The sequence below is a fragment of the Papio anubis genome, chromosome 2 (genome assembly GCF_008728515.1).
Source record: "Papio anubis isolate 15944 chromosome 2, Panubis1.0, whole genome shotgun sequence".
Taxonomy (NCBI): Eukaryota; Metazoa; Chordata; class Mammalia; order Primates; family Cercopithecidae; genus Papio; species Papio anubis.
The window spans coordinates 27829232-27840338 of NC_044977.1; the positions used below are offsets into that span (position 1 = coordinate 27829232).

Consider the following 11107-nt stretch of genomic DNA (forward strand, 5'->3'; position numbering starts at 1 on the left):
ATCGGGTATGGCAGTGGGACTCACTCAGCCCGGTATGTTAGTTTCCTAGGATGACCATAGCAAATTACCATAAACAGAAGGCTTAAAACAAGAGAAGTTTATTCTCTCACTATTCTGAGGGCCACGCCCTCTCCAAAGGCTCCTGAGAAGAATCCTGCCTTCCTAGCCTGGCAGCCTTTGGCATTCCTTAACTTGAGCTGCATCACTCCAGGGTCTGCTGCTGTCTTCGCGGGGTCTTCTCTGTCTCTGTGTGCTCTCCTGTTCGTATAAGGACATCCATCATTAGATTTAGGGACCATCATTAGATTTAGGGATCATCTTGAGATCCTTAACTAAATATACCTGCAAAGACCCTATTTCTAAATAAAGATCACATTCTAAAGTTTGGGGTGAACATGAATTTGTGGAGGGAGGTGGGGTGGATAATATTCAACTCACAAGGCCGGGCACTGTGGCTCACACCTGTAATCACAGCACTTTGGGAGGCCGAGGCAGGTGGATCATGAGGTCAAGAGATTGAGACCATCCTGGCCAACATGATGAAGCCCTGTCTCTACTAAAAATACAAAAATTAGCTGGGTGTAGTGGTGCACACCTGTAGTCCCAGCTACTCAGGAAGCTGAGGCACGAGAATCGCTTGAACCCAGGAGGCAGAGGTTGCAGTGAGCTGAGATGGCACCACTGCACTCTAGCCTGGCAATAGAGTGAAAGACTCCGTCTAAAAAAAAAAAAAAAACAAAAACAAAAAAACAGAATGAATGAATGAATAAATAAATAAATAAAATTCAACTTACGATAACCATGTACATCTGGACCAAAGTTTTTAGGCCTAGCTTGCAATTTTTTTCTTTTTTCTTTCCCTCTGCCATGACAATCAGGAATGCTCAGACAGCAGCTGCCCGCTCAGCCTCGGTCCTAGAGTGAGGATGAGGCAGAGCAGAGCCCTAGGTGACCTACAAAGGAAACATAACATAAATAGAGATAAATGTGTCATCTCTCCTGAAGTATGCCACGAATGTACGGTAGTTAATGACCACAGCCCATCCCTTCAGAGATACTGCCGGCAGCCACAGTAACTCCCTACTTCCTTCCTTTCACACAAACACCCTTGAATTGACCGAAACCATTCTATAGACTCAATGTTTCTTTTAATCCCAACCCCATTGGCAACATTTTCCTGCACTGGAATTCCTCTTTGGGGCCAAGGCATAGAAAGAAATAGATCTCCAAGGACTGCCTTTTGTATCCTTAGAGGGAGAAGTTTTGTAGGAAAAGAAAATGAAGGCTAGAGTACATGGGTGTTCTCTGAAATGAGCTGCAGAGTAGCTGTCTGCATTGCAGACTGACAATTTCAAATGAATCCTCCACCAGAAGCAGCCAGGAATGTCTGTTGAGAAAACTGTTTTCTGCCCACACAGGGCTCTCTAGGTGCATGCACCCTTCTCTGCCCTGCTATGACCACTTGTGCAAAACCGCTGTCGAAACTGTGCCGCATGAAGTTTGCTTATTGATGCTACTACATGAGCTCTCTGAGTTCCATCTGCCAATCTTCTTTTCTCTAATACTGACCTCATTGCTATGGGTGTGGGCCAATGGACTCGAACTATCTTTAGGGGGCCTTAAAAGTGAAATGGATAAACTGGGTTTGAACAGACGAGACAGACAGACATGTCTGGAATCATGAGAAAGGTTGCCTGATTCCAGGCCCCGCCCACCTCACTAATCCGTCTTGTACAGCCTCTGAGTTTGACTGCTCCCACATACTAACTGCTGCTGCAGAAGCTGCAACTTCCCTCATCTCTTCACCAACCACAAGCCCTGGGAACCACAAACGGTAGCAAGAAAGAAAGATGTTATACTAACACTGAGCTTAGAGGGGTGGTTCTGAAAGGGTGCTACTTGGATTTACAGCATCTGCAGCACCGGGAAACTTGGAAATGCAAATTCTTGGGCCCAGCCCTAAACCTACTAAAGGAGACACACTGGAGTGTGGCCGAGCAATCTGTGTTTTATCAAGTTTTCCAGGTGATTCTGGGGCATGCTAAAGTTTGTGAGCCACTGGCTTAGTGTCCGACCTCAGAAGACAAGCAGCCTGCCTGTTCCATGATTTATCTTGGTAAAAGTATCACCAGTTCCTCTGTCCCCTTTGCTTGGTCAGGAGGGATCCACCTGTAGTAGAGTGGAGAATCCCTGTGAACCCAAGTTGTATCCTGGCCTCCTGGGTGTTTTGTATTAGCTTCAGGTCACAAGTGCTAGTCGGGGTTGTGTAGCACCCAGGAGACAGGAACAAGTCAGCTACAAGTGAAGCCTCTCATGTGGACAGCAGGGTCTCTAACATCTGTTAAAGCAGCACATGTTCTACCTTTGTTCTGATAGAAACCAATGTGTACTTCAAAGTGGCTTGAGGATCTCTTTAGTTCTATATTTGGTGAGTTTAGAAATACTTTAAGAAACTGGTTTCACTGTAGTTTACAAAATGCCCTTTTTGTGTGTCTATCAAAGTACTTTGTATCTGAAATCTTTGCTAATCTCTTGTGAGTTTCCATTTACAAGATGCCATTCTGATAAAATGCAGGAAGTGTCCATACGGTTACGCAATTGTGTCTCTTTGTCTGGAGAATGAAGGAAACGAAACTGGGGGATCCCCTGGAGGAATGACAGATCAATAACCCATTTCACCAGGTGGCAAATTCAGTGGGTCCCATGAGGCAGTGTGTGGAGTAGGGGAGAAATGAGTCATACTCTATAATTCAAAAGAAAATGATACGTTCATTTTTGACAGCCATCTGGGCTAGACCACCTGGAGCTGTTTCTGGCGCACTAAGGTAAAGAGCTCATCCTAACCTGCCCTGTCCTCGAAAGCAGCGTTCTCTACACAGGACTTGCATCAGTGCTGCACTGGGCTCCTGGCAGACAAATCAGTCAGACCTAACCGATGAACTCCGCTTCTTCAGTAGTTTGGATAATTCTGTTAATTTTGTCTGATAGTACTGAATTGCCTGAGAAAACTCACTGGTTTCTTGCACAGCGCAGTCTGTGAATCAGGATTTTTTTTTTGTCCTTTTTGTGTGAAAAAGTTGTACTTCTTAATCTTGTCCTCCTCTCCACCTTCAGAGCTCTCACTGTGTTTTGGAGTGTGGTAAGTATGGCCCCAGGAGGCCAATAGAATCCTGTGATTTGTGCTCTAATAATCTGTATCCTGCCTGCCTTTTTGGGGTCTATTAGTCCATTTTCACACTGCTGTAAAGACATACCCGAGACTGGGTAATTTATAAAGAAATGAGGTTTAATTAACTCACAGTTCTGCATGACTGGGGAGGCCTCAGGAAACTTACAATCATGGCAGAAAGGGAAGAGACACATCTGACATGGCGGCAGGCAAGAGGGACAAAAGTGAGTAGTGAAGAGCGAAGAGCCTCTTATAAAACCATCAAATCTTGTGAGAACTAAGTCATTATCATGAGAACATCATGGAGAAACCACTCCCGTGATCCAATCACCTCCCACCAGGTCTCTCCCTAGACATGTGGGGATTATGGGGATTAAAAGATGAAATCTGGATGGGACATAGCCAAACCATATCAGAGTCTGAGCCTTATGCCTATCTGCCTTCATTTTTCTTCCAAGAAATGCTTTGTGTTAATGGGACTGTAAGCTAGGCAAAAAGGTATCAAAGGGCTAAGGGAAATAGCATATGTAAGTGAGCATGCATATCAACAAGTGACAGCTTTTTTCCATGGAAGTTAAGATGGTCTCAGTGTCCCTAATTGGCACCTGCATATCTGTGTGCATGCACACTCTGAGGGGGTCATACATGGCTGAACCCACCCTACAGAGCCCGAGTGGACAGTTGTCCACGGGCTGTGATTGGATTTTGCTTCAGGGACCTCTCGATGACTACCCTAGCTGGTCCAGGCCAAGTGCCTGTTGGAAATTCCCACAATCTTTGAAAGTTGGACTTAGGCATTGAAAGTTGTTTAAATGCAAATTACTTTCCACAAGGTAGAGACATTATTATTCATTAATATTTGGGCTTTAATGAATCTATTAACTTAGAAGAGAATGTGCCAGGGTCCTCATTTGGTCATGCAAGTCAAAGAGAGGTGTTTTAATAATGACAGTTCAAAGAGGAAAGAGTAAGTTCTGAAATGTTGTAGAAACTAAAGCCACAGACTTAAGGAATAGTATGAGGACACTAGTGATTGGTAAGACATGAAATGAAAAAAGGGAAGTGGGAAAGTGGAAGATAAAATGCCTTCATAAGTCCACAGGTCATTTCTGCCTATGGCTCCTAGTGACTGTCCTAAGCACAACTGTTTGTGGAAACCCTTACTGAGACACTGATACATTTTACCTCTGCTGTAGCGTTATTGCTTCAAAGAATTTATTCATTTATTAGACACCTGGAGCATGCCTATACACCATGGGCGTATCAGGAAAACAAAACAGGCAAAATCCTCTGCCCTCATGGAGCTTGCATTTTAGTGATGAGATGGGGAGAGACAACAGACACAATGAATAAGGAAAATGTGGTGTTAAATGGTGTTAGATGCTATGGAGAAAAGTAAAGCAGTGAGGGGGCGCTGTTTTAAATAAGGTGGTCAGAGAAAGCTCACTAGAAGATAGCATTTGAGTATAAAGTGAGTAAAGGGTGAGCAAGCCAGGCAGATGTCAATGTAGAGATCGTTTCAGACAGAGGGGAAGGTCCATGCAAGGCCCTGCAACAGGAGCATGCCTGGCTTATAGAGGAAGATCAGGGGCTCGGGGAGTGGTCAGTTTGGCCAGCCCAAAGTGAGAAAGGAAAACAGCAGCAGATGAGATCAGAGAGATCATGGCGCAGGGACAGGAAGGGAGGTGGGGATGGGGAAGTTCAGATCATACAGGGCCTTAGAAGACTTTAACGCTGAATGAGGGAGTTTTGAGCAGGACAATAATATTATTCAACTTACAATTTAAATAGGCTATTACAGGGGTTAGCAAACTTTTTCCGTAAAAGGGAAGAGATGGTAAATATTTTTTCAGGCCGTGAGATCTCTTGCAACTCCCTGACTCTGCCATTATAGCACGAAAGAGCCACAGACAAGGTAAACTAATGAGTAGGGCTGTGTTACTTTATTTACCAAAGCAGTTCATAGGACAGATTTTGCCCATGTTGACCCTTAGGCTATTGCAATAATCTGGAGGAGAGATGAAGGTGTTTTGGATCAGAATTGTAATAGTAGTAGAAGCAAGAAGGGGTCAGATACTGGCTGTATTTTCAAGGTAGAGCCAGCAGGATTTGCTGTCAGACCAAATACTCCAAGGTTTGTGGTCTGACCAACTAGAGTCACACTGTTGAAATGGGGAAAACCAAAAGGGGAGGTGGGTAGGAGGAGAGGTATAAGGAATCCATTTGGGACATGAACATTTGAGATTCCTTTAGGATAAAAGAATTGGATTCAATGTTCTGTAACTCCCCTTCTAGCTCTAATATTCTATGACTCTACAACTGTGAGAGAATGACGTCTACCCCAGTGGCTTCTGCTGTGATCGTGTTCTTCAGGGAGACCTTCCACACTGCATTACTCCATCCTTCCCAAATGCAATTGGTGATTATGTTGGCTAGAGATAAGTTGCTGGAAGGAAGAAATGCTGAAAGGGAGGCAACTTCCTGCTGAAACTAGCAGGGGGACTTGGAAGAGTGTCGTAAACAGTATATGTGCCGGAGGAGGCTTTGAGGGCTGGAGGCAAGTTCCTGTGTATCTTAGTTTCTGGGGGGTTACTAGTAATGGAGTGTTGTCAGTGGAGCAGGCTAATTTTTAACATGTTTTCAGCAAAGAGCAATGCAACTTCTTAAACTTCACATTTACTCCATGGTCAAAATGGCCAGACTTCAGTTGTGCTCACCCTCTGTGGAGATGCCCTGGAGCCCTCTGTGGATTCCGATGGCCTCTATACGCCTGCAGGACACAGCCGTGGTCTTTGTCACTAGCTTCCCAGGCAATTTCGTCTGTCTTCTCTCTCATCTCTCATCACTGGGAGATATGTCTTCTCTCTGCCCAAATTCTTTCCACCCAAAAAGTGGCTGTGTGCCAGTGGGATTGTTTGCTATATGGAGAGCCGGCAAACCACTTTGGGAGTGAGCTGATAGCAATATATTTAAAATATGAGCATTTATCAGAAGCAGCAGATGGAGGCAGCAGAGTGGAGCTCCCAGAACTGAGGGCAGGGAGTGTTTCATTCAAGTGTAAAGGCACACCATCTCGACTCAGCTGGCACCAGCTCATGAAACCAGTGAAGAGAAGGAGGGGAAAAAAAGGCCACCTTTGTGCTAGGTTCGGAAGGTCACAGCGTTCCCTGACCTTGAGTCCTCGGTGCCTCAAAGACAGCATTCACTCTACAACTGGAAAAAACAAAAACCTTCCCGGTTGCTCTCTTTAATATTTTTTACTTCCTTAAAGCCTAGTAAATAGAACAAAAATCCTGAAGCTCAGAACAAATGGAAATATAGCCCATTTCATTTATGCATGCGTGCATTAATTCATTTGAAAAATGTTTGTTACATGGCTCAGACATGGCAGAATCTATGGAATACTCTGGGGCAGAGAACAGCAAGGCAGAAAGATATGTTGTAATTATTAAAGATTAAACATGTTGAAAGTATTTTAATTTTAATTTTTTATCACCATCTCCTAACCCACCCCTAAAAATAAAAATATATTCACAGCCTCTTCTACTATTTGAATTAAAAGAAGTATATGTTTCAGTTGTAAATTTCCTCAGGGTACAAGTAACAAACTCAATGTATTAGTGGGAATAGGGCAACAATATTAATTTCAAATCACCAGTTTGAGAAGAGTACCACGATGGTGACATCCACTTGGAAAGGTCAGTTTTAACAGCTGATGTCAGGTCTGCAGATGAAGGTGTTTTGGATCAGAATTGTAGTAGTAGTGGAAGCAAGAAGGGGTCAGATACTGGCTGTATTTTGAAGGTAGAGCCAGCAGGATTTGGGCCCCAAGGAAAAGGCCCCAAGTCACCCAACAGAGGGCTTATACATTATACCCATAACAAGGAAACTTTGAGGAAATGCTTGCCTTCAGTTCTTTTTGAGAGACTTTGAAAAGTGCCATTAGTGAATAAATCATGTATTTCTTCATATTGCCTTTATATGAGAGTTTCAAAATATGAATCTTTTCAAAATATAGAAGGTGTGGATCTTTGGAACTGTGTAGAACTGTCTTTTGAAAAGTTCTCCCCAAATCCCCTGGTCAAAATTAATCACTCCTTCCCTTGGTGCCATCAGGGAGGCATAAAGTCACATTTAACGTTACCAAGTTATGTATGTAGCTGTTTCTCATGATGCATTGTGAATTTGCCAAAAGAATCTGTCGCTCAGTGCTTGGCACACAATTGACACTCGAGTATGTTGAATAAAGGAGCAGAGATTGCAGAAATTGTTTCCGTTATAATGAGGGAAAAATGAAAGATTACCAAATGTCCATTTTTATCATACTATCTTCAGGGTAAAATAGATATATTAGAAAACATTCCACTTTAATGGATGCCAATATCATATCTACATACTCTCACAGTTTTTCTTTTTACTTTTTTCAAAAGTCATTTATTCCACAATTTTTGTTACACATTTACTCAGTTTCAGATTGTGATGTCCTGGGGGGGTACAAAGGTAATTAAAAAGCATTCCTGATGTAGTTAATAAAGTTAAGAAGAGAAGGTCATATTGAAGTGGGGTTGGCCAGTATGATGGGTGTCCAGTATGACGGGTGTCCTTATAAGAACAGGACAGACAGAGATGAGGAAAAAATGTCATGTGAAGATAGAGGAATAGAGTGATGCATCTACAAGCCAAGGAATACCTGAGATCACCAAAAGCTAAGAGAGAGGCATAGAACATCAGCTTCTTCCCTAGAGCCTTCAGAGGGAACGTGGCCCTGCCAGTACCTTGATTTCGGACTTCTGGCCTCCACAACTGCGAGATAACAAATTTCTCTCTTTTCAAACCAGAGAGAGGGAAACTCTTGCTCTGCTAACAGCTGAGTACACTAAAAAGGACTGGGTTAGAACTACATTTCGGGGAGCTGGGAGAGCGCCATGGAAGGAAAGAACCAGGAAATCACCAGAGACGGAGAGAGAAACTGTGTCACTCTCAATTGACTTCCTTCCTTCCACTGAGGCTTGAAGGAAGCTTTAGAATGTGTCAGGTTGTCTTAGTTCATTTGTGTTGCTATAAAGGAATACCCAAGGCTGGGTAAATTATAAAGAAAGGAATTTTATTTGGTTCATGGTTCTGCAGGCTGCATAAGAAGCATGGTGCCAGCATCCGCTTCTGGTGAAGGCTTCAAGCCACTTGCACTTATGGTGGAAGGCAAAAGGGAGCTGATGTGTGCAGAGATCACATGGCAAAAGGGAGGAAGCAAGAGGGAGGATGCAAGAGAGAGGGGAGGGGGATACCAGGCTCTTTGTAACAACCAGATCTCTCAGGAACTAATACCAAGAGCTCACTTACCCCTCCTCCCCTAGGAAGGCCATTCATCTATTCATCAGGAATGAGCCCCCATGACCAAAATAATTACCAGTAGGCCCCACCTCCAAAATTGGGGATCAAATTTCAACATGAGGTTTAGAGGGTCGAGTATCCAAACTATGTACAGGCAGACCAATATTCTCAGTAGGAAAGGCATTGGCCTCTCGGGGAGTTTGGAAATTTTAGGGGTCATTACTGGTGGTCACTGATGGCAGGACAGCTCTGGCATATGGTGGATGAAGGCCAGATATGCTAGATGTCCTGCTGTGCTATGGTTTAATCTTACACGACAAAGATTCATCCTGTATCCAGCATGATGTTTGAATGTCTCACAAGATATCCATGTAGGTGAAAATGTGGTTATAATTATCTGAACCTAAAACCTAACTCATGTCACATGTACACAAAGCATACTTTACACAATTTTAATGAAAGCTGCATTTTGCAGAAATATGAATCCCTTATGAATCAAAGGAATATTTTGTTTTGCTATCTTTGGAACTTTGCTAAAAGCAGTTCACCGTCTTGGAAAACCACATCACCGACTATCTCATCGCTCATGGTATTTGTATGTCCAATGTAATACACCTGAATCAGTCTTGTATCTGTCAATCCCCAGTGATCCTAAGCAAACATCTCATTACTTTTTTATATCTTTGAGTATAGTCGTACCAACACATTTAAATAGAGAAATAGGGAGGGATAGCATTAGGACAAATACCCAATGCATGCGGGGCTTAAAACCTAGATGATGGGTTGATGGGTGTAGTAAACCACCATGGCACATATATACCTATGTAACAAACCTGCATGTTCTGCACATGTATCCCAGAACTTAAAGTATAATTAAAAATAATAGAGAAATAGATATTTTATTTCATATTACTTGTCTTTTTCAACATTATAGTGAAAGCATTATATTGAATTTTTTAAATTATGAGTATAGATCATATATGATATCCATAACATTTATTCCAAGATTGTAAAGGGCAGGTTAATGTCATTTAATATTTGCCAAGGGGAGCAATGGATCTCTAAGGACAAGAACCAGTGAGATGGGCAAAGTAGGAAGGAAGAACATTTTAGGCAGCACTTTAAAACCTTAACGTGAACATGAATCACCAGGGGATCTTGTTCCAATGTGGCTACTGCTTCAGTGGTTCTGGGATGAGGCCTGAGAGTCTGCATTTCCAACAAGCCTCCAGATGACGCTGATGCTGCTGGCCCATGGGTCACATTTTCAGTTGCAAAGTTCTAGACAGAGGGGATTGAAGGTGCTAAGGTTTGAAGGTTTGGAAGAGTTTCTCTGGGAAACAATCAGTGACTTGGTATAATCAGAGCACAAAATGCAGAGCATTACATGATGGTTGATGAGACAGTCAAGGCAAGCAGGGTCAGAGCACGCAGGACCTGATTCCTGTGTTTGGGCTTCATTTTGTAGACAATGGAGGATCCTGAAATGATTATAAGCAGAGTTCTATAATTTAGATCTCCCTGCCACCACGTGGAATGGCTCTGCTGGACACAGAGAGTCCAGTGAAGATGCTTTTCCAATTATGTTGCCAAGAAGTAATAAGGACCTGAACTGGAGAAGCCACAGTAAGAAAGGAAGGAAGAAGACAAGCTCGTTTTTTTAGAGTTAGATTTCCTGAGCCTTGGTGATTGATTGAGTGTGAACTGTGAAGAGGAGGGAGGTCGAGGATGACTTGTAAGATCCTGACTTGTGCTCTAGGTGTATGATGATGCCATTGACCAGCACAGGGAGCACAGAAGGAGATGCAAGCTTGGGAGACAAAGTTCGGGGGGACTAGCTTTCAGACATGTGAATTTGAGATGCTGTCTTATCAAAAACCAGAAAGATATCTGTTTGAACTTTGATGTTAAGACTTTTATTAAAAGTGTATTGAGTTTCATCATAACAGGCGTCACTCATATAGGTGTGTTCATTTGCCAGGCTTCTGTGGATTTCTGAGAGTGGAGGGGGAGCATGTACAATCACCACAAGCTCCATGGCTGACCAGCACAGACATTAGGGTGAGAAGAAAAGGGGCAGTACTAACTTTTCCGTACGTTAAGTATTCACTTGGAGAATCCGAGGCGAGAGGATCACCTGAGGTCAGGAATTCCAGACTAGTATGGTCAACATGGTGAAACCCCGTGTCTACTAAAAATACAAAAATTAGCTGGGTGTGATGGTGCATGCCTGTAATCCCAGCTACTTGGATGGCTGAGGCAGGAGAATTGCTTGAACCCGGAAGGCACAGGCTGCAGCTAGCCGAGATTGCACCACTGCACTCCAACCTGGGCAACAGAGCGAGACTCTGTCTCAAAAGAAAAAAAGAAAGAAAGAAAGAAAGAAAGAAAGAAAGAAAGAAAGAAAGAAAGAAAGAAAGAAAGAAAGAAAGAAAAAAATATGTAAAGTACCTAATCAGCATGGTGTCAGAAAGTAGGAGACACAGTTGGAATCCTGCTTCCCAGGGTTGGTCTTTCTATCTCTGTCTTTTTGTCTGTCTCACTCACACAACACACACCCCACCTACACTACTGTCTTTACTATACCACTGGTTCACAGATGTTTGC

At 43.1% G+C, this 11107-nt stretch overlaps 1 long non-coding RNA gene across 1 annotated transcript; it reads right to left on the bottom strand.

The window, feature by feature from the left end:
- Window positions 1-76: 76 nt before the first annotated feature.
- LOC108584466 lies at window positions 77-986 on the bottom strand. Its single transcript, XR_001899562.3, has 2 exons — window positions 795-986; window positions 77-258 (listed from the first exon to the last, which is right to left on the bottom strand). It is a non-coding gene; the product is annotated as an uncharacterized LOC108584466 (long non-coding RNA).
- Between the last annotated feature and the right edge of the window lie 10121 nt (window positions 987-11107).